Genomic DNA, 20,419 nt, shown 5'->3' on the forward strand with positions numbered 1-20,419 from the left:
TCGGGTTACCCTCATTCAATTGAGGGGTAACATTCCCTACACCCTTTCCAGGGATAGGTGGCATTGACTCCAAGTATAATCCCACGAATATTTCCATCTCTACCAAATTAGAGAGAGCAACCTTCTATCCAATGAAGTGCCTTGAAGCACTACAATCAATAAGCCAGATCCCAAAGAGTCTGGAGGAGAGGGCCAATATAAGATAATGTTTCTTTATCTTATTAGAAACAACATTTTGATTCTTCATACCTGGGGTTCCTTGCTTTCTTTGAAGAGTCGGCTATTTCCTTGATGACCCACATTACTTGTCATTCCTTCGATCATTGAAGACATCCCTGGAATGATTGTTATCATCATCAAGTGAGATTTATCCCTACCATTCGGACACTCCTTCACATAATGGCCGAACTTATTACAAGCAAGGCATCTGCCTTTCCTTCCACCCTTAGATCCGGACTTCCCCTTGAAAAGTGATCTTTAGGTAGGCCATCAGATCCTTCCGCTGCGCTATTTTGATAATATTCTCTGCTTCGTCTTCACCCTTAGTGAATTTGAAGAGGGATGAGGAATCCATTGATCCTTTTGTCCTTTCCCAATTGTCTTCGGTGATTGCTCTTTCACTCTTGCTTGGGCTTTGTCTTCACCTCAACTCTGATACCGTGTTAAGTTTAGGTATGTTCTATGCTTAGAGCAATTTATTTGAATTTTACAATTAGCTCAATATCTTTTCCAGATTAGCAATCACATTAGCATAATAATAAATTGCAAATAGAACATAAACATGAATCGCAGAAGACAAGCCAAGACAAGAGGACACAAGATGTGGCGCTAGCCAGGGACAAACCCCAATGTGGGGAAACCTTTGATCAATTCTTCTTATATGTTTTTCAATAATTCAGCAGAGAGAGAGAGAGATAGTACATATACAATAGAATTCAACACTTTGACTTATCTAAATAAGAGCATAGATCATCTCTAAGTAGATGATACATGAGGTAGATGAACTGAGTTGAAGACATGCTGCTTCAACTGATTCTCCCAGGTGACTCCATCACCATGCTGCACCTATCATTGTGCTGCTCCTCATCATCATGCTGCACCTGACTGTGCTGCACCATGCTGCACCCATCATCACTATGTTGCATTTCATCATGCTTCACAAATCATGACTATACCCATAATTGTACTGTTGTACTATGTTATGCATTGTTGCTCCATGTACTTGCTGCACCAAGTACCTTTGTTGTCCCAAGTACCATCGCTGCACTATGATTGCCGCATCATGTACTTGCTGTCCCATGTATCCACCATCAACCATTGCTGCACCATGTACTTGCTGTCCCATGTATCCACCATGAACCAATGCTGCTATGTACAACTACACTGCTGTCCCACTGTTAGCACTGTTGTGCCTTGTGTAATTGCTGTCACACTGCTGTCCCACTGTTAACACTGTTGTGCCTTGTGCCATTGCTGCACCATGCTGCCACACTGCTATCCCATGTGGTAGTGCTGCTCCTATGTGGCATTGCTGCACCGTGTGGCATTGCTGCAATGTTTGTGACTGGTTAGGGTATATTTGCCTGCTGTAATAACCCTTGATCAACCACCAAACGAGCCCTCCTTGACTGCGACTTACCCTTGGAGAAGTGGTGGCTCTCATCACTGCTGTTCTGGGCATAGATAACAACCCATAAACAGGTCCACGCTATCCCTTGTTGTGGTGGTATGGCTTGCGACCTACCTCACAACCTTGCTGCAGTATACAGCCTCCTCCAAGCTGAGTTTCTAGCCCACACATCAAATGCTAAATGGCTTGACACTAACCTACTTTCCCTCGGCCCTCTATGAAGGTACCTCGGTCCTCCTAACAGCAACTCGGCCTTCACAAAGACCTTGAAACAACCCACACTGTTCTGTCCCTCTTTGTTGGTTAGGGCATCCTTAAGACTTCGTTTAGGGTTACTCTAGAACCGTGATAAGGTCTCTTCAAGGGTTGCGTAGGAGAGCCTCCTTTAGGGCAGTGTAGGTGCCTCTCTCCAATGATAATCATCCTTCATGACTGCGTCCATAGTGCTTGCGTCTAGGTCTCTTTAGATAATGTCTAGGGCTAGGGCATCTCCTCTAGGGCAGCTCCCTTAGTCTCCTTTCCTCTTGCGTCTAGGGCTACTTTCTCTTAGACTTCTCTTCCACTAAAACCCAAAAACAAGTGGAGAGAAAATCAAGAGTGAAGTGTGTGTGAAATGACTCTCAAGTCATCACTTTTTATACTAAAACGTTGAGCACATGTGGGGGTTATTTGGTTGCTCGCTGACCTCGACGAATTGTCCCATAACACAAATAAATTCATATCTTCATGAATACTTATCAGAATCGGATGATCTTTAGATCAATCCTACACCTCTCGATGAGAGGAGTCCAGGAAAAATATCAGCTACCATAAATAGGATGACCCACATGGAGTTTGGCCTTAGTTGCCAATTTTAACACAAAGAAATTAATAAGAAGCCAACAAAGTTCACAAATAATGATTAAGCTATAAGGGAAATCAACATAAAGCTCACAAATAATGATTAAGCTAAGGGAAATCAACATATAATTACATTGCCTTTGATTTTCCAACATCTTCAAGCCCTCTTTGTTTGTATTCTTTGACTCCATAACTCTTAGATTGGCATTGGTCTTAGCAACCCACCATCCACTTAAAATCTAAAGTTTATCATTTCTATTCTAGCATTATCCACATTGTGTTGGAGGAGAGTTGGCCTAATGAGAGAGAGCGAGCTAATGTGGTGATAGTTGGCAACCCCTCTATCCTCCCCCAGGGTTGCACTTGTAATATATGGCATTACCATTGAAAGTGCAGATTCAAGAGGTAATAGAAAACAAAGAAAAAATATGAGGAAGAGACACTAGACAAGGAGAGGGGTGATGGTGGCAAGATCAGACAAAGCATCCATACAACCTTCGTTCTCTAGACTGTACTAACTAAGACCTTTATTTGGGAAGGCAATGTAAGAGAGTTGGTGATGATTGATTACCATTAGAACCATAACACCTCAAGTTGGGCCCTCACTTGAAAGAATAACCTAATAACAATTACTCGTCATGAAGAAAAGGAGATAAATGTGGTGCACTAGATGGAGATTAGAAAGGTACCCCAAATTTGTTATCGAGACCCTTGGGATAAGAAAGAAATGACTTACAAAGAGGGTCATGAAATGAATTTGATTATTCTCAAGTTCTTGGTCTACAAATAGAAAATAAGAGAATATAACATTTTTTTGTTTGTGACTAGGCTAAGCCTAGGCTAGGGCTAGCCCATTTATTGGATGGAAGAAGACCAATCCACCCACAATGGGATGCTTATCACTAGGATTGTGTGAGGCTCGGTCGAGCTTGGACGTCCCTTGGGAAGTTTAATTCCCCAAAGTGGCTTCCATCCTCAACCCCTCCCCATGAGGTTTGAATTTGTGACTTGGTGGGAAATAAACCCCACTCAAACCAACTAGTCTACATGTGACAACCCCAAATTATTGTTTTTCACTATATACAATTGTAAAAACTGAAAGATAAAAATATAGGCGTAAAGGCTGAGGCAAGGAACATTGATTCTAGGGCCAAGGGGGGGTGCTAGGGGAATAAATTGATTTCTTCTATCAAGCCATCAAAATTGACACATGGCAAGCAAAAAGGGCAGGTTGTATGATGGTGATTGGATTACAAGATTGGGTAGGCCAACCAATGGTGACAAGGCTAACAACCTTAAAAGAAAATTTGAAACTAAACTATAATTTGGCTTCATATGATTGGTGGAAAAATTTTTGGGCCAACAAGGAAAAAAGCAACCAAAAAGGATGACAAAAAGATAAATAAAAAAGGGAGACGGGTTGAGGAGAGCCCGGGGAAGAAAAGACATAAAGAAGGGGAGAGAGTTTCCATTCGGAAAGAAGGAACTCCAGTTTCTAGAACTCTGGAATTCGGCGACTGGGTCTTTGTCCTTGAGTAGTCCTCGTAAGCTCGGGAATCAGGCTCGGGGGTGATGGTTGGGTTGCATCCATCTATGGTTGGGAGGAAAAGCTTAGTCCCGACTTCAACTACCATTTTTGTATTGAGATAAGTATCCATTTGCTTTGTTAAAACTGTAAATCTAGGTATTCTCCTTAGTACATTAGATGTGTAAGTTTCCAGTTAGTAACAATATGTTGCTTGCAATTTGCTGCACCTGTTAAAGTTAGAGGAAACTGATCTCTGTCATTGCATTGTAAATTTTGTTCTCTGCACGATCCACATTCACTAAGTTTTATTTATCACGCATCCACTTCGATTGTTACCCTTTTGATTGAATATACATCATGCACACCACTGTCTAGAACATCCGTCCTTATGTTAGACAGGATAATTCCCTGTGGTTGTCAACTAAATTCTCATCATATAGGAATTTGAAATCCTATGATTTGTTTCCTCCCAAATTTCGTTATTGATTTTTAACCAACAAACCCATGGAGGGAGTTGTGTTTCCAGAGAAACCAAACATGGATTGGCAAGTGAAATACAAAATGATTGGGCCATTCTTTTGATTTGAATGAACAATGGCCATTAGCATTCACATTTAACTTGGTTAAGATGGAATGCTTAATGCGGATTCCCTTGGGCAAGCATATCATGGCAGAGTAAGGAGCAGTGGTATCAAATCTCTTTTGCCCTTAACTTCTTCTTCTTCCACCCACAGGAGCATGCAAATGAAAATTGTTCAGAGTCAACAATGCTCATGTTTTTCCCAAGGGACATGTGACTGCATACCCTCACAACGGTGGCTGAACCTCTTTCTTCTCATCTTGCTTCATCATCAAATTATGTGAAATTTGTGGAGATGTCCAAGAATGGCAACTTGATACCACTCTACCGCTGCATATTTTCGGATCACCTAACACTAGTGCTTGCTTATCGGTGCTTGGTAAGCCAAGATGGTAGGGACACCCTGAGTTTCTTATTCGAGTCTATGGGGCGAGGGCAGATGCGTGCCAATGTGGTACAATTTCTACATTTGCATTTTCTTCTTTACATATTCTTCTTTACTGCATTCCTATACACCTAGTTGAAAACTGGATAAGATAGGAATGAAACCAATAACCTAGCCCTGGCCATTGGGCTTTTCTACCATTCAGCCACATGGTAGGGCACCCATAAGGCTCCGGTGTAGAAGCGTAGATCGCCACATTCAACACAGTCCCTCATGCAGGCTTTTACCGACGCCTGGTATGATACCTTGATAGGCTAGGAGTGGAACATAGGATGTCGTTGTTACCACATTTGTCATCTCATCATGTTTGTGAAGCTGTTGTGAGAGCATCTCATGTGAAGCATATGATTTGTTATTATTGAAAGTCTAGGATCTGCACCAACATTTGGAATGTGCTTTTCAATTCCAAAGGTGATTTGTGATTATTTAGCCCTCTTTTATTTGGTCGGTGAGACTGTTATTTCTTCTAGCTATATGAACGTGACTTATAGGAACAAGGACACAAGAATCACATATTTCCTGAACCTTAGAAAAAGTTTTGGAAGTTTATCTAAATCTGATTTAAAGTTTTATCCAACTATTAGGTGTTAACTCGAGTGCTTTCTAGATGGGTATATTATTTGTGCCATTGAGCTAAAATGGTGTTTGAAGCTTTATGAGAAGCTAATGTACATATTGCCATTTACACAATATGAGTGCAGATGTCATAAATGATTAAAATATTCCTTTTCAAGTGATTTTTGCTTTCAAAATTTGAGTAGAAAAGGTTAAATATGTAATCAAACGCAGCGCAGGCTTAACTTGCTATGGTTATGTTAACATGACATCTACGGAGGATTTGACTTAAGTTATAACAACACATTTTAGTTTGATTTGCTGGCATGAATGGTTCCCTTAAGTTATAACAACGCATTTTAGTTTGATTTGCTAGCATGAATGGACTCGCTATGGTTATGCTAACATGACATCTGAGGAGGATTTGACTTAAGTTATAACAACACATTTTAGTTTGATTTGTTGGCATGAATGCTCCTACTCTTAGTCAAGTTGGCTCCTCCATAATTATGTCTGGCATTGAGTTCGTGCATTCAGCGGGCCTCTCGTGCAGTGGATTTTTGTGTGGGTTTTGGCAGGAAGCTCCTGGACAGATCTGTGGGTACTGTAGTTTCCCTGACTCCAAGAATGTTCCTGGAGCTTAGCTGGGTTCCTTGAATGGTGTTCTAATGAAACTATTAAGTGTTGTGGGAATATCCTTTCTTCTGCACTGGTTTGTGTGCCCTTGGCTACTTTAACCAAAGATTGATGTCAATTGCAATCAGGTACCTCGCGTCGTGGTGCCGTTCATGCATTGTCTTCCCAAATTTGTTCTGGGTTGCCAATTGGACCTCCAATCGTGGTGTACTAATTGCCTGCTCATATTTTGGCTCTTGAGTCAAGTGCATTGATTCAGTCTGCTTTAGTGACTGGAAGTGTGCAGGGGTGGGCTGCTCTGAAGAATGATCAATTGCAGTAGCAAACTCTGTTAGTTGGTTTAAGCACTGTTATAGCTTTTATTATAAAACAGAATATATATATATATATATATATATCACTGGCTTGACAGGGAAATTTTGTTGGTTTGAATATCAAGTAGCAAAGGTGCATTCTCTGAGTATGTTGATGACATAGGCAGACTATGGCAGTGTTGCACTTATTGAAATCCATTAGACTTAACAGTTTTAGGATTTCAGGATTGGTAGGGTTGCAGCGTTTCCACTTGATTCTGTGATGCATGATTGTATAAAACTGACATTTAAGAATATAAAAATAAAATAAAATTCAAGAGGGTGTGATACAAGTGGTATCAGAGCTCTCAGGTTCAACACTCGGACCTAATGGGCTCTATTGCGAAAAGAGATGACCAAGATCAGTGATATACCGAAGTTTCATACCCCAAGTTGCATTCATTGCCATTGTCAGGTATGGGTCTAGCTTGTTCAAGCTTTCTCGCTGCCAAACCAAATTTGATTTAAAATTGTTTTGTCATGTAGACAAAAAAAGGAAAAAAAAAATTCCCACTGCCAATTTACTAAGAAACATGGGAAAATGCCCTTGTTACAGTTGCATTTCAGGTGAATTTAGACACTTTTAACCCTCCTTAGGATAGGGTCTTGCATTAACTTTTCCCATTTCTCCTATCTGTAAGAACTGTTTATCTTGCAAACCATGATTTGTTCTTTTCCTTAGTTATCATTATTGTAACATTTGTCTAGGATGGAAATTCCAAGAAAGCACTATGCAAAGCTGTTGTTCAAGGTTTTGGATGATGTGGTCAGGAGAATGGCCAAGCATGGGAAGACGAAGGAAGTTCTTAAGGGCAGGAAGATCAGTGGAAGAATCAGAATGGTCACTAGTCTCAGAGGACGAAATGAAATCTAGTTCCTTGATCTATACATTAGAATCTACAGGGGAATCACTATCAATATTAATATCATTATGATCATTAGATTCTAGAATGAAATCCCAAAATGTAGGTTCTATACATTCCTCTTGGATCATGGTTTTGACCAATTGATCCACTAGATGCATGGTTTTGGGCTGACTTCTCATTTGGACACTTTTATGCCTGATACCCAAAATTTTGTACAAATAAAACAATGACTCTTCTTGTGTGGAGAAGATCTCTTTTGAAAGAAACCATAATTTCTTTTAGAAAATGATCTTTGTTCTGGGAAAGTCTTATAACAATGACAATCTTTATAACCTTTCTTCTTTTAGGGCTTGGGATGTGAATGACAACCATAGTTATAAGATTCTGACATAATATTATAGGGAGTAGGGGTAAACCATTTATTTTGCTTTTTCAAGACTTTCTGTAATCAATGATCTTTACGCATTGCTAGCAAAAATGTTTAAATTTTTAGATGTACCGTAACAAGAGACATACTACCAATGTTAAGGAATTTTTGTTACAACCTTGTTTCCATGAGATCCAGAATACAGTAGGGCCAAGATCTAAGATATCTAATAGACACTGAGTCAGAAGGATCTTGAATTTCATACAACAAATTTTGCATTATGCATGTGTCTTTGAATTGCAAGTTGCATAATGACCGAATAAGAAACATGTTCAGAGCATGTGATTTATTATCATTTTCTGTTCTGTAGAGTTCACTGCTAACTGCATGATCAAACCCCTAAGAGGATGTGAATTGGTTAGTATAAATAATCTACTCAAATCTCCTAACTTAAACCACCCATTGGTTAGGTGGACCACGGGCAACAAATTCCTTAGTGAATCTCAGAATTTCCTCTTGTATTGATAATCTATCATGAGATGAAGCTTGTTGAGTTTTGGCTCTTTACCCAGCCTTCCCATGCATTCAACGTTTTCTTGATTTTTTGGTGACTTCTGCAATCAAGGTCAGTTATTTTTTGGTGACTTCTGCAGTCAAGGTCAGTTATCGGACAAGCATGAGAAGGGAAGTTATAGTGGTCTCTAGTGGAGTTCTAGGACAATTTTGACAACCAAATTACTAGCAGCAGCAGGATATGATATGGTTCTGGTTATTCTTTCTTCTTACTGCTTTTAGCATCTTGCACAACTATAATTATATTTCTCTCCTTTTTAATGGCCTTCATATGTAGAGGAACTGATTCATATTCTCTCTTTTATTTCATTTATTATTCTTTTCAATCTGTTAGTTACTCCCTAGAGCATTACTCCGACCTTCTGTTCTTTGGGAGAACTGAAGGAAATTGTCTCTAATGTATCCAAATACAAAGATTTATACTCTACTATCTTCCTTTTTCCTTTTCATCAGAAGAGGTGGGTTTCTTAGTCATTAAGGCTTTATTTGGATTATATTAAAAAAAAGGTAGTGGGAAAATCTCCATGAGTCTTATGTACAGTCAAAAGGTTACGTTACATTATATTAAACCAAAAAACCTAGTTTCATCAGTCCATGGCCCACAACAAGATAGTGGTCCCTAGTCTTGCCTAAGATACTTCATCCCTTCCATGATGGGTTTCTAAAAGTCCTTTCAAAATTCAGTAGTAATGGATTATGTACAATTGATCTACATATCGCATTACAAGATTTCATCTACAATCTTGTCATAAAGCATGAAGATGTTTTGTTTATGCATTTTTGGTGTAATCCTTAGAAGGGAATGCTAGATCTTGGTCCAACAATTTGTCCACCAACATCATCTCTACTTGCCAACAGTCACATGATCTGTGCTTATATCACTGGGGAGAGGAAGGATCCTTTTTAGTGATTGATAGATTTTAGTTCTTTGAAAAGGGAACAGAACTAAACAGTCTTTAGATGCTTCTTCTTTGAAAATAATTCTTGAACCAGTAGGACTCCTTCAAGCTGCTCCTTATTCCTCTGACAGGGATAGTCTCTTAGCATCACTGGACAACATTTGCACATGAAATGTCTCATAACTCTTGTAAAGGTATCATCTCAAGCTTCCAGATCTTGGATGTCCCTTGAACTATTGGACAACAATCCCCACATGCGTGTCTTGTAACAAGTGGTATCAGTTGCATATGGTCCACTCTCTCATTTGATGCACCTCTCTATCTAATCTACCTATAAAAAAAAGTTGGATAATTTCTGAAGAAAGCACAAGGATAAGGTCTTTAAAAGTACAACAGATGAGATGTTGTTATTCACAAATACCTCCTCAAGTAGGGTGCCCTCCCTGTTCAAAGATGGTAACTAGAAAAGAGGGAAATTAATGTAAATAGTTTCCTCATGTAGGTGCCCCAACTGGTCAATAGTAGAAACTTGCTTGGTGTTCAAGCAATCTCTAAATACCCAAAATAGAAGTGATTTTGTCATAAAAGAGCACTTAATGGGTATATGGGTGCCTTCTTGTTACTATTTTTAGGTGTGAAGACCTGATTTTACACTTTCTCGAAATCATTTGAAATTACTAGGTTTTCTTTTACATCATTCTACTTATTATGGAGCCCTACCCGATGTGAGTCAGATGGTGATAGGGATGCCTGAATTCAAGAAGAGCATGAAGGTACATGTCTGAGATGTACCGAAGGAAAACCTTACAAGGGGACCATTCCCCTCATGTAGCAGGTCCACAGGTTTGGAACAACCCAAGGGGTTTGAGATTCATGATTGAGAATCTCATGTATGCAGGTGGAAGAAAGCCCTGTATGGCTTGAAGCAAACACCCCAGGCTTAATATGAGAGGATTGATAGATGTCTGATGCAGCTGAGATTCATTAGGAGTGAAGTCGATCCAAACCATTGCTTGAAGGTTGTGGATGATAAACGTCTCATACTGGCACCTTCTGAGGACGACCTCTTTTTGACAGGTGCAGACCCCCTCATTTGCAGAAGTAAGAGGGAGTTGGATTCCGGATTTGGAATGGTGAACTGCAAACCCACGACTACCTCGATGGATCTTAACTTTTAGAAGTTATGTGGTAAGGGTACCAGACCTGTTTTGGAAAATGCCTATGATTTTCACAAACTCATACTAGCGTTGATGTTCTTGGTGAACTCTCGTCCGGATATATGTTTTGCAGTTAGCATGTTGGGCTCATATTTGGTTGAGCCTCACTGGATTGATGCCAAGAATCATTTGAGATATCTTTAGGGCACAATCTCTCATGAATTGAGATACATTGCCGGAAATGTGAAGCTGCATGATTATTTTGATGATGATTAGGCAGGCAGTGTGAAGGATCGCAAGAGCACTTCTGGGTGCTGACTCTCTTTGGGTTCTGCTCGATATCCTGGATGAGCAGGAAGCAGAAGACGGTTGCTTTGAGCACCGCTGAGACCGAATACATAGCTACGAGTATGATCTTGTGTGAAGCTGCTTGGTTGTGGAAGCTCTTTAGTGCGCTGTTTGTACACATGATGGATACCACCCTGATCTTCTTTGTCAACCAGGGGGGATTCGATTGTTGAGGAATCCCGTATTCTATGATTGCTCCAGCATATATACATCAGATACTACCTTATTTGGGATATGGTACATCGATGAGTGAGAAGGCTCCATCGCATCGAGACTGATGTAGAGATCGCAGACATTTTATCGAAGCCTCGGGGAAAGGTCAAATTTGTGACTTTCCCGAACGACTTGGAGTCGTTGAGAGACCCTCTTATGAGGGTCCTGCATGATGCATGCATTGAGCTATGGGAGCTTCGGGGGGGCTTGGGGTACTTTTTGGAGCAACAAGCGACCATAGGGCGACTCATTCTCCCCTAATGGTGCGCTGTGTACAGGGTGAATGGTTCAACCTTCCCCTGTGATACCCCATGGTGACTTATGAACAGGATGAATGGTTCTCCTGTCAAGGCATCCTACCCATGCAGTCTGGGACTCATGGGAAGTACCTTTCATCTGGCCAATGAGTAGGGAGATGGGGTTAGGGACCATAGTAGTACTATCAATGGACGCATCGTTGTATCTATCGTACTCCCTATGCTAGGATGACCTCCATTGATCTGGGATCAGTATGACTGGTTTGAGACTCTTTTGATATTGATCTGGGATCAATTGGAATTGACTTCGAGTCAGTAAGAGTGATACGACTCACTCTCTTGGAACTGATCTGGGATCAATAAGAGTGGTATGGCACACTCTCTTCATATGGAACTGACTTTGGGTCAGTAGAGAATGGTATGAGACATTCTCGATCAATTCTTCTTCTTCATGGTTCAGCAGAGCAGAGCAATGCAGGGCACTGATGGGAGAGATAGTACAGTCTAGCAGATGGAGTTCTCCCTAGTTGAGAGGGAGTGTTAAAATTGGCAACTAGGGCCAAACTCCATGTGGGTCATCTTATTTATGGCAACTGATATTTTTCCTGGATCTCTCTCATCAAGAGGTATAGGATTGATCTAAAGATCATCCGATTCTGATAAGTATTCATGGAGTTATGAATTTGTTTGTGTTATAAGACAATTCGTCAAGGTCGACCAACAACTAAATAACACCCACATGTGCTCAACAGTTTAGTATAAAAGGAGATGACTTGAGAGTCATTTCACACACACTTCTCTCTTGATTTCTCTCCACTCGCTTTGGGTTTTAGTGAAAGAGAAATCTAGAAGTGGAAGCCCTAGATGTTGGAGGAAAGGAGGCTGCCCTAGCCGCAGTAAAGAAGACAGGCCAACGAAGCTATGGAAGGGATCTAGACGCAATCCTAAAGAATCTCTTGACGCAGTCCTAAAGAAGCCCTAGACGCAGTCCTAAGGTAGCCCTAGCCGCAGTCCATTATGCAACACACAAGGAGGAAGAGAGCTCGTTGAAGGAGGATAATTCTTTGTGGTAGATGCAACAAGAAGCTTGGGAGTTGGGACAACTGCAAGCATGGTGAAGCATGGACAACAACAACATGGTAAAGCATGGACAGCAGCAAGCACAGTGCTAAGTACATTGGGACAACATTATAGTACTTGGTGCAGAAAGGACACAAAGCAACAATGTTATGCTAACAATTGGGACAACAACAATAATGGGACAGTAACAATTGGGACAACAACAATGGCATGCTAACAAATGGGACAACAACATGACATTGTGCAACAATAGCCAATTGGGACAGCAGTACGGTAAGCAAAGTACAACAAGCACATGGTGGCAAGCATGGTGCTGCAAGCACATTGGGCAAGGTGCAGCAAGCACATGGTGGCAAGCATGGTGCTGCAAGCACATTGGGCAAGGTGCAGAAAGCACATGGTGGCAAGCATGATGCTGCAAGCACATGGGACAACAGTGTGGCAACATGTTTAGATGTAGCAATTGGACAGTAGCAAGCAATGCATGGAACAACAAGAAATCACGGTGCAACAATGAGATGCAGCATGATGGGCACGGTGAGGTACAGGATGAGGCAGCACTAGTGAGTGCAGCAAGATGATAAGGTACAACAAGATGTTGCAGTACCGAAAGGTGCAGCATAAGGTGCAATAGTATGATGTGTGCAACAGTATGATAATGAGGTCCAGCATAGTGATGATGGGTGCAGCATGGTGCAACACAGTGAAGTGCAACATGATGACGAGGTGCAACACTATTATGGGTGATGAAGTCACTTGGGAGAATCAGTTGAAGTAGCATGTCTTCAACTGAGTTTAGTTACCTCATGTATCATCTTCTTAGAGATGATCTATGCTATTATTTAGATAAGTCAAAGTGTTGACTTATGTTGTAAATGCATTATCTCTTTCTCTCTCTGTTGAACTATTGAAGAACATATAAGAAGAATTGATCAAGGGTTTCCCCACATTGTGGCTTGTCCCTATCTAGCGCCACATCTTGTGTCCTCTTGTCTTGGTTTGTCTTCTGTGATCTATGTTGATGTTCTATCTATAATTTACTTTAATGCTGATGTAACTGTAAAATTGAAATAAATTGCTCTAAGCATAGAACATACCTAAAATTAACACGGTGTTCCCCCAAGGGGGAGGGGTTTGTGACAACCCCATTTTTTTTTTCACCATATACGATTGTAAAATTTGAAAGTTAAAAATATAGGCATAAGGGCTGAGGAAAGGGACACTGATTCCAGTGCTGATGGGGGTGCTAGGGGAATAATTGATGTCTTTTATCAAGCCATGAATATTGACACATGTCAAACAAAAAGGGCAGGTTGTATGATGATGATTGGCTTACAAGATTGGGTGGGCCAACCAATGATGACAAGGCTAACAACCTTAAAAGAAAATCTAAAACTAAACTATAATTTGGCTTCATATGATTGGTGTAAAAATTTCTGGGCCAGCAACGCAAAATCCAACCAAAAAGGATGACAAAAAGACAAAGTAAAAAAAGGGAGACGGGTTGAGGAGAACCCAGGGAAGAGAAGACATAAAGAAGGGGAGGGAGTTTCCATTCGGAAAGAAGGAACTCTAGTGACCAGAACTCTGGAATTCGACCACTGGGTCTTTGCCCTTGAGTAGTCCTTGCAAGCTCGGGAATCGGGCTCGGGGGTGAACACCCAAAATCCCAGGGATGAAGGGTCTTCATGAAACGAAGAAATTAATTTTCCTCAAGTTAGTTGGGTTTAGTCCAGAAACTTCAAGTCAGCCTAGGCTTGGAAAGACACCATTTGAGGGCAAATTCTACCATCATGAGAAAACTATAAGAAATGAAGTTGTGAAACTCATTTGATTATCCAAAAATTGCAATTCTTCTCAAGTGAGGACTGATCTAAGGAGGCCACATACCTTAGGAAGTTGAGCTAGATAAAGAGCAAGAAGAAGGGTTTCATGTTTGTCTTTTTGTCTCATGCTCTGGTTCATGTTCAAGGAGGATGCTGGTTGAGTTTGGTGATTTCAGTGGACAAGTCTATGCATCCAAGTAGTGGACGAGACTTGTGGAAAAGGGCTGAAAGTTCTGGGCTAATAGCAGTGGTACCTCTGTGATCTAGCTGTAGAGTCTTGTGCCTTATTAGAGGGCGAAAAAACCTAGAATAAGGTTGTTTTGGTATGTCGTGAGGATTGGAGGAAAGCTGGAGTAACGCCGCATGCCTTGGAGGACCAATGCAACAAGTACAGGGTTGGAAGAAGGGTACCACAGGTCTGAGATAACCCTAGATTTAGGGTCGCAGAGATTTGTAGCAAAGCCTAGGATATCAGTCAAGAAAATGACCAGAATCGTGGTTGTTTGGAGGCCAAGTGGTAGCGTCCTCAAGGAGATAGATTGCTAAGGTTGGTGGGTTGTCCAGGAGGTTTTGGACAATAGTTTTGATTTGCCATAGTTAGGGCCTTTTCCTATGAAAAGAGCCATCCTATGGTTTGTCCAAATCTCAGTGAAAGAATAGCCCAGATTTGTGATGAATGAAGAAGGTTGAGACCCTAGAAAGCCAGACAAATGACTCTTTGTTGTGGCTAGAAGTTTGATATGGAAGGACAGAAACAAGGGTGATGTGGTAGAGGAAAAGAGAAGGCTTGTTCAAAGGTTTGAACAACAGTTGTAATTAGCCCTAAGAACGGGGATATAGAACACATCGTATCACTGTTGGTGGGTTGTTTGGAATAGCCCTAGATCTAGACAATTTAAGGAGACAAATTGCAGGAGAAAGGGCAGACTTGGAAGCCCTAGATTAGTCATGGTGTTGACTGTGTGTGGGTAATTTTGGAATCCCTTTAGAATGTATCTTATCATTGTTGGTGGGTTGTTTGGGATAGCCCTAGATCTGGACAATTTAAGGAGACAAATTGCAGAAGAAAGGGTAGTCTTAGAAGTCCTAGATTAGTCATGGTGTTAACTGTGTATGGGTAATTTTGGAAGCCCTGAGGGTTGAGCTTTGAAGGATGAAAGGGCAGCTCAGAGGGCTAGATCTAGTGTGCCCTGTTACTGCTCAAATTAGCAGGGGTCCTAAAAGGGGATCCTTGAAGGGCTACTACTAGGTCAAGGGAAACAATGGAGCGATAACCCACTGTCACCTTGACTAAAGCTCCCTACTCTTTGCGGACTTTCACCATTGGGAGTAGACCCGTTATACTAAGGATTGCGAAAATGAATGGATCAATGATAGGATGAGATGTGATCCTAGAAGCCTATTTAGAAGAGAGGCTTAGATATATGGCTTGCTTTCTTTGAAAGCAAGATGAAAGGCTCTCTAGGAAGGGATTAGGGGAATTTTAAGAGCTAGGGTTTGAGTATATGACTTGTCAAGAAGACTCTTAGCTCCTAAAATCCTTGTGGAAAGTTGGATTCCAAGTGGTCTTTGTGAAATTTGCTTCAATAAGTTGTGGGACCACACGGGACCAAGTGGACCCAGAATTAGGTCAAGGGGATGGAATTTATCAACCAAGAGTGTGATTAACGTAATTGAGGGGGAGAATGGGATTAAAGGAGAAATTTCCTTTGAATTTGATGCAATAATCCCAATAAGGTCACTAGCCAAAGGAAACCTAGGGCAAGAAACAATGTTCGAGCTAGGGCTTGCAATATCGCGAGATCCCACAGTCGGATTTGCCTCAAATTTGGAGGGACTCTAGAGCAAACTTCAACGCAGTTATGGACCAAAGATCAAAGTATTTGGATGGCTAGATTGTGAGATAAGTGATGCCCTAGGTGACCTATGTAGGCTAGGCCTAGAAAGAAAGAGAGAAGGTGAAGAAAAATATTCTTTAAAGTGATCACCAGTGGAAGACCAACGCCTTGCTCTTTGGTAGAGATGGAGTCATGGATAAATTAGGATTTGGCTCGATTTCAACTTATCAAGGAGGCTTAGATGACACTTCGCTAGGCTTAGGGCTAGTTTGAAGCAACTTTAAGGTCTTTATACTTTGCTTAGCATAATTCGATGACTTGTCAGGAGAAATAGTTATCCATAGGAACATTCATTTATTCATTGCATGACCCAATCACGATACACCACCATTTTGAAACTTAATTTCCAAAACCTTGCATAAATTGATGTAGTAAATAAGCCCTAGAATACATCATGATGTAGCAAAATTACATAACCAAAATAATTTTTTAAAGGTACTTACATGCAAGAAGAATATACATCAAATTTGCCAACAAGAGAAGCTCCAAGACAAAGAAGATTTAACCAAACATCAAAATTCATCCATTCATCCAAAAATCTCCTCCAAAGAATAAATTCTCACAACAGCTAATGATCAATCCAAGTGATGATGAAAAAATGAACTCATCTCACTTGTATTTATACACTAATTAGGAGCTTGAATTAGTCTCTTAGGCCTACATATGCCCCAAAAATTAAATAATGTGCTAATAACCTAACTTTTGGTGACAAGCCCACCAAACTAGCTCATAAATGAAATAATAAGCCTCTTAAGAGCTCAGATGATGAATAACACATGTCGTAGCGCCCTCCAAGTGGCCTGGTGAGGTCCATAGGTGCCCCTCAAAAGTGATGGAGAAGGGGTTGGCCCCTTATTCTCCAAATAATAAACTTGTGGTACTCCCAGTGGGTGCAGGGGCACAATAATAACCTCATGGGTCTTCAAATGAGTCGAAGATGCTTGTAGATCATCAAGGGATCTGATGATGGTGTAGGGGATGCCACATCATCCTACAAGTCCTGGGTCAGCTGCCAAGTGTATGGTACATCTTGGGGTCGGCTGGGCCAAGGTGAACCGGGCGCATCTTCCTCGTCCAATAGGTGAATCTCGAGCATCTCTGAACATCCTCGGGGATCCATGTAGTGCTGTCTACTGCTGTAGAGGCCCATGGTTCTCAACACACATCCTACATGTGCCAATGTAGCCCTCTGGAGGATTAGGACCTCGTATAGGGAGACCACACCCAAGATGGAGACCATCTGCAATCTTGCATGAGATCCAATGCGTCCCCTAGCCTTCCAATACAACAAGTCATTAGAGAAATCGAGTAAATGAGCTTACCAACCATGGACCACAAGTGGGGGACTTCATAATGACCCACCCTTCCATAATGGACTTCGAGATGTGCCCATGTCTCCCAAACTCCAAGTGGGGTTAACCAAGTATCCTATTAGGTGGTTTCTACTTCTAAGGGGGATAATATGCTCAAGGTACATCCTTTAAAAGGTGGTGGTATGTGATAGATAGGTGAATGAAGTAGGGGATGAGAAGGGGCAACCTTGGGCCACATGCTGGGGTGCAAGGGTAGATAATAAAAGGGAAGCCCATACTTGGGATTATAACATATAAGAGGGAGCAATCGTGATACATGAGGTGCCTCGACCCTTATTTTTCCATCCTTCTTTATATGCCTTTTGCCTTTTTATGATTTTTCTTTGATTAACTACTCTGGGCTCAAGGGGCAAGAGCATGATGTATGGGATATAGCGGTGAATACCCCCTTTTTACGGTAGAGCGATTCATTGCCCACCAGCGGTTAGGACAACCATGGGTTCCTATATGATGAAGGAGGCTCATAGAGCCTGTAGGAACTAGGGTGATGGCCATGATGATGGAGTAGATCTCATGTATTAGCTTTTGCTAAATGTGTTTGTCCTGACCATCTTTTGCATTTTGAGGTACATTTTTCTATTGAATCTGGCCAAATATGCTTTTATCTTTCTTTTTAGCTGCATCAACCCCCGGGGCATCATTCTAGGCTTGACCCAAGGTGTGGGCAAGGGGAAGGGGCGAGCTAACCCTATGTGGACCCAGTGAAGGAATGTGGACCCAGGTGGGAGAAATGATAAATGGGGTGATAATGAGTGGCAAGGGGGTAATATATGCGGATAAGGGAGCCAGACCACACAACCAAAATCAGGGTTTTCTGTGAAATACCATCCCTGAAGCCAACTTGTCAGTAAAAGAGATCCCACGGGACTAGTATCCAAGGTTAATATCCAAAAGGGGTTTAGGGGATAAGAGCACAAACCTAGCCCATTCTTTCTGCCAAATCCCCCCATTAATCCATGCCCATAAGTGTCCATGATAAATAAACTACACTATTCAATTACCAAATGACAAGGCATACCTTTAGATTCAGGAGGCCCACCTTCAAACATACAATCATGACAGACGGGTGAGGGACCACATGGCTAGCTCAGATGGCGGAGAAATGGAACAATGAGCTAGTTGGTGGCCGCAAGGGGCTGCTGGTTGCCGGCTGAGGACCAACTTGGAGAATGTTTTTTCTCCTAGGGATATCACCCACAAAATGGTGGGTAACATAACTTAGGAGTAGCATTTTGGAGCATCCAGGACGTTGACAAGTGGGTAGTCTAGAATATCTCGAGTACAGTGTTCATGAAAGGAATCAATGCGCTGTTAGGAGGCAGAGTGATGGAGCCCTAATTCAGCGTATGAAAGGAGCCATATGGTTGACAAGAGGGCATATCCAGAAGACCCAAGGAACAAACTTCTTAATGGAGCTAGAAGGTTGCTAGTGGGCATATCTATGGGCCAAAGTTCAGTGAAACAAAAGGAGTTGTGATCATTGATAGTGGCAGCTAAAGATGCAAGTGCAGTGATCAACGAATTGGGAGGTAAAGGGACTCGCCAAATGTGTTCAAGGTACGTGGAGTGAAAGGGCTATAGTGCGTGTTGTCAACAAGTAGGTCAAATGTATTTTGTTTAGGGTAGATTGGTGGTCATATCAGTTGACACCAAGCCCTAGTTATGTCCTTATATCAGGGCTGTATTGAAGGGCCATGATCCCTAGTATGTGAGCCCTAAGATTGTTGTATTATAATTTCTAATATAACAAGTAGAGGGTATAAAAAGTTAAAAATTGTCATGTGCACTAGTTGATTCACTGATGTATGTTATTTCGTGGTGCAAAGTAGAAGTGCTATTGCATTTGAGTGTCTTTGTGTTCATGATTTTAGACTCGAACCAGATTCTTGAGTGTCGTGGAAAAATCAACAAGCTTACACTTGAATTAACCATACACATACCTGCCCTCCCTTGGCTAATATTATAGTAGAAACAATCATGAAAAATAAGTACTAAAGATGTGAACCTAAGTATAACTTTTCTTTTTCTTTCATATCAAAGTTTTAAGAAAAATTATTGTATCTCACACACATGAACAAGATCATACTACCTCGAAACCATTACAAAAGGATAAATTGTTGTGCATAAAGCAATTATTTCAGTGTATTAAAGGACAATAATATTTTGTAGGAGAAAAATATGTCTCACCCATCCTTTGTGCCAAGTTTGTAGAATTTCTAGTGTATCTTCACCACTTGAGCTTTGTAGATTATACAATTGCAGTCGTTCACTACATAAAGAAGAGCATTATAGTTGATTATGAGAGCATAGGTAACACCTAATAAATTGAACAACAAACAAGTGGAACCAAAAATTAGCAAAATATACTTTTAAGTGAAATGCACTGCATATAGGTATGTTAAATCACTTTCAGTTATGAACAATAACCTCCATTTTCTCTGTCCGCTTCCTTCATTTCCTTTTCCACACCCAACAAATGAAACTAAGACCAAACTACAAAAAACATGAAAAAAAGGAAAATAAAGGAAAACGAGTACAACACACCCAACAAATGAAACCAAGACAAAACTACAAAAAATGAACATAAAAAAAAGAAGAAAAATAAGTACAACTCAAAACATGGCCATGCTCAAACTTAGAAAACAAAACATGCAAACAAGAAAAAAGAAAAATTGCAAATATCCCCTTTGGACATCATTTCTCCTACAATGTGTTCTCTTCTCCTGAAAGGAAAGCAAGTGGGATGAATAAGGTTAAAATATACACACAGTTAGTAATGGTAAACATATTTCATAACCAATAATTATTCATAATAGAAAACGCACCTCCCCTAGAGTTTGTTTTATAACGATGGACACTCCCCTGTGTATTCAACTTGTTCGTGCTGATCAAAACAAGCCATCTACAATAGATACAAAATAAGATATTAGAATCGTTATATAAGTTAAACTAAAGAGTCGAACGCAATAATTAATCGTATTAAGAAACACACCTT

This window comes from Pinus tabuliformis, chromosome 5_2 (assembly GCF_031772625.1).
Source record: "Pinus tabuliformis cultivar Carrire ecotype Pingquan chromosome 5_2, CPIR1, whole genome shotgun sequence".
NCBI classification, from domain to species: Eukaryota; Viridiplantae; Streptophyta; class Pinopsida; order Pinales; family Pinaceae; genus Pinus; species Pinus tabuliformis.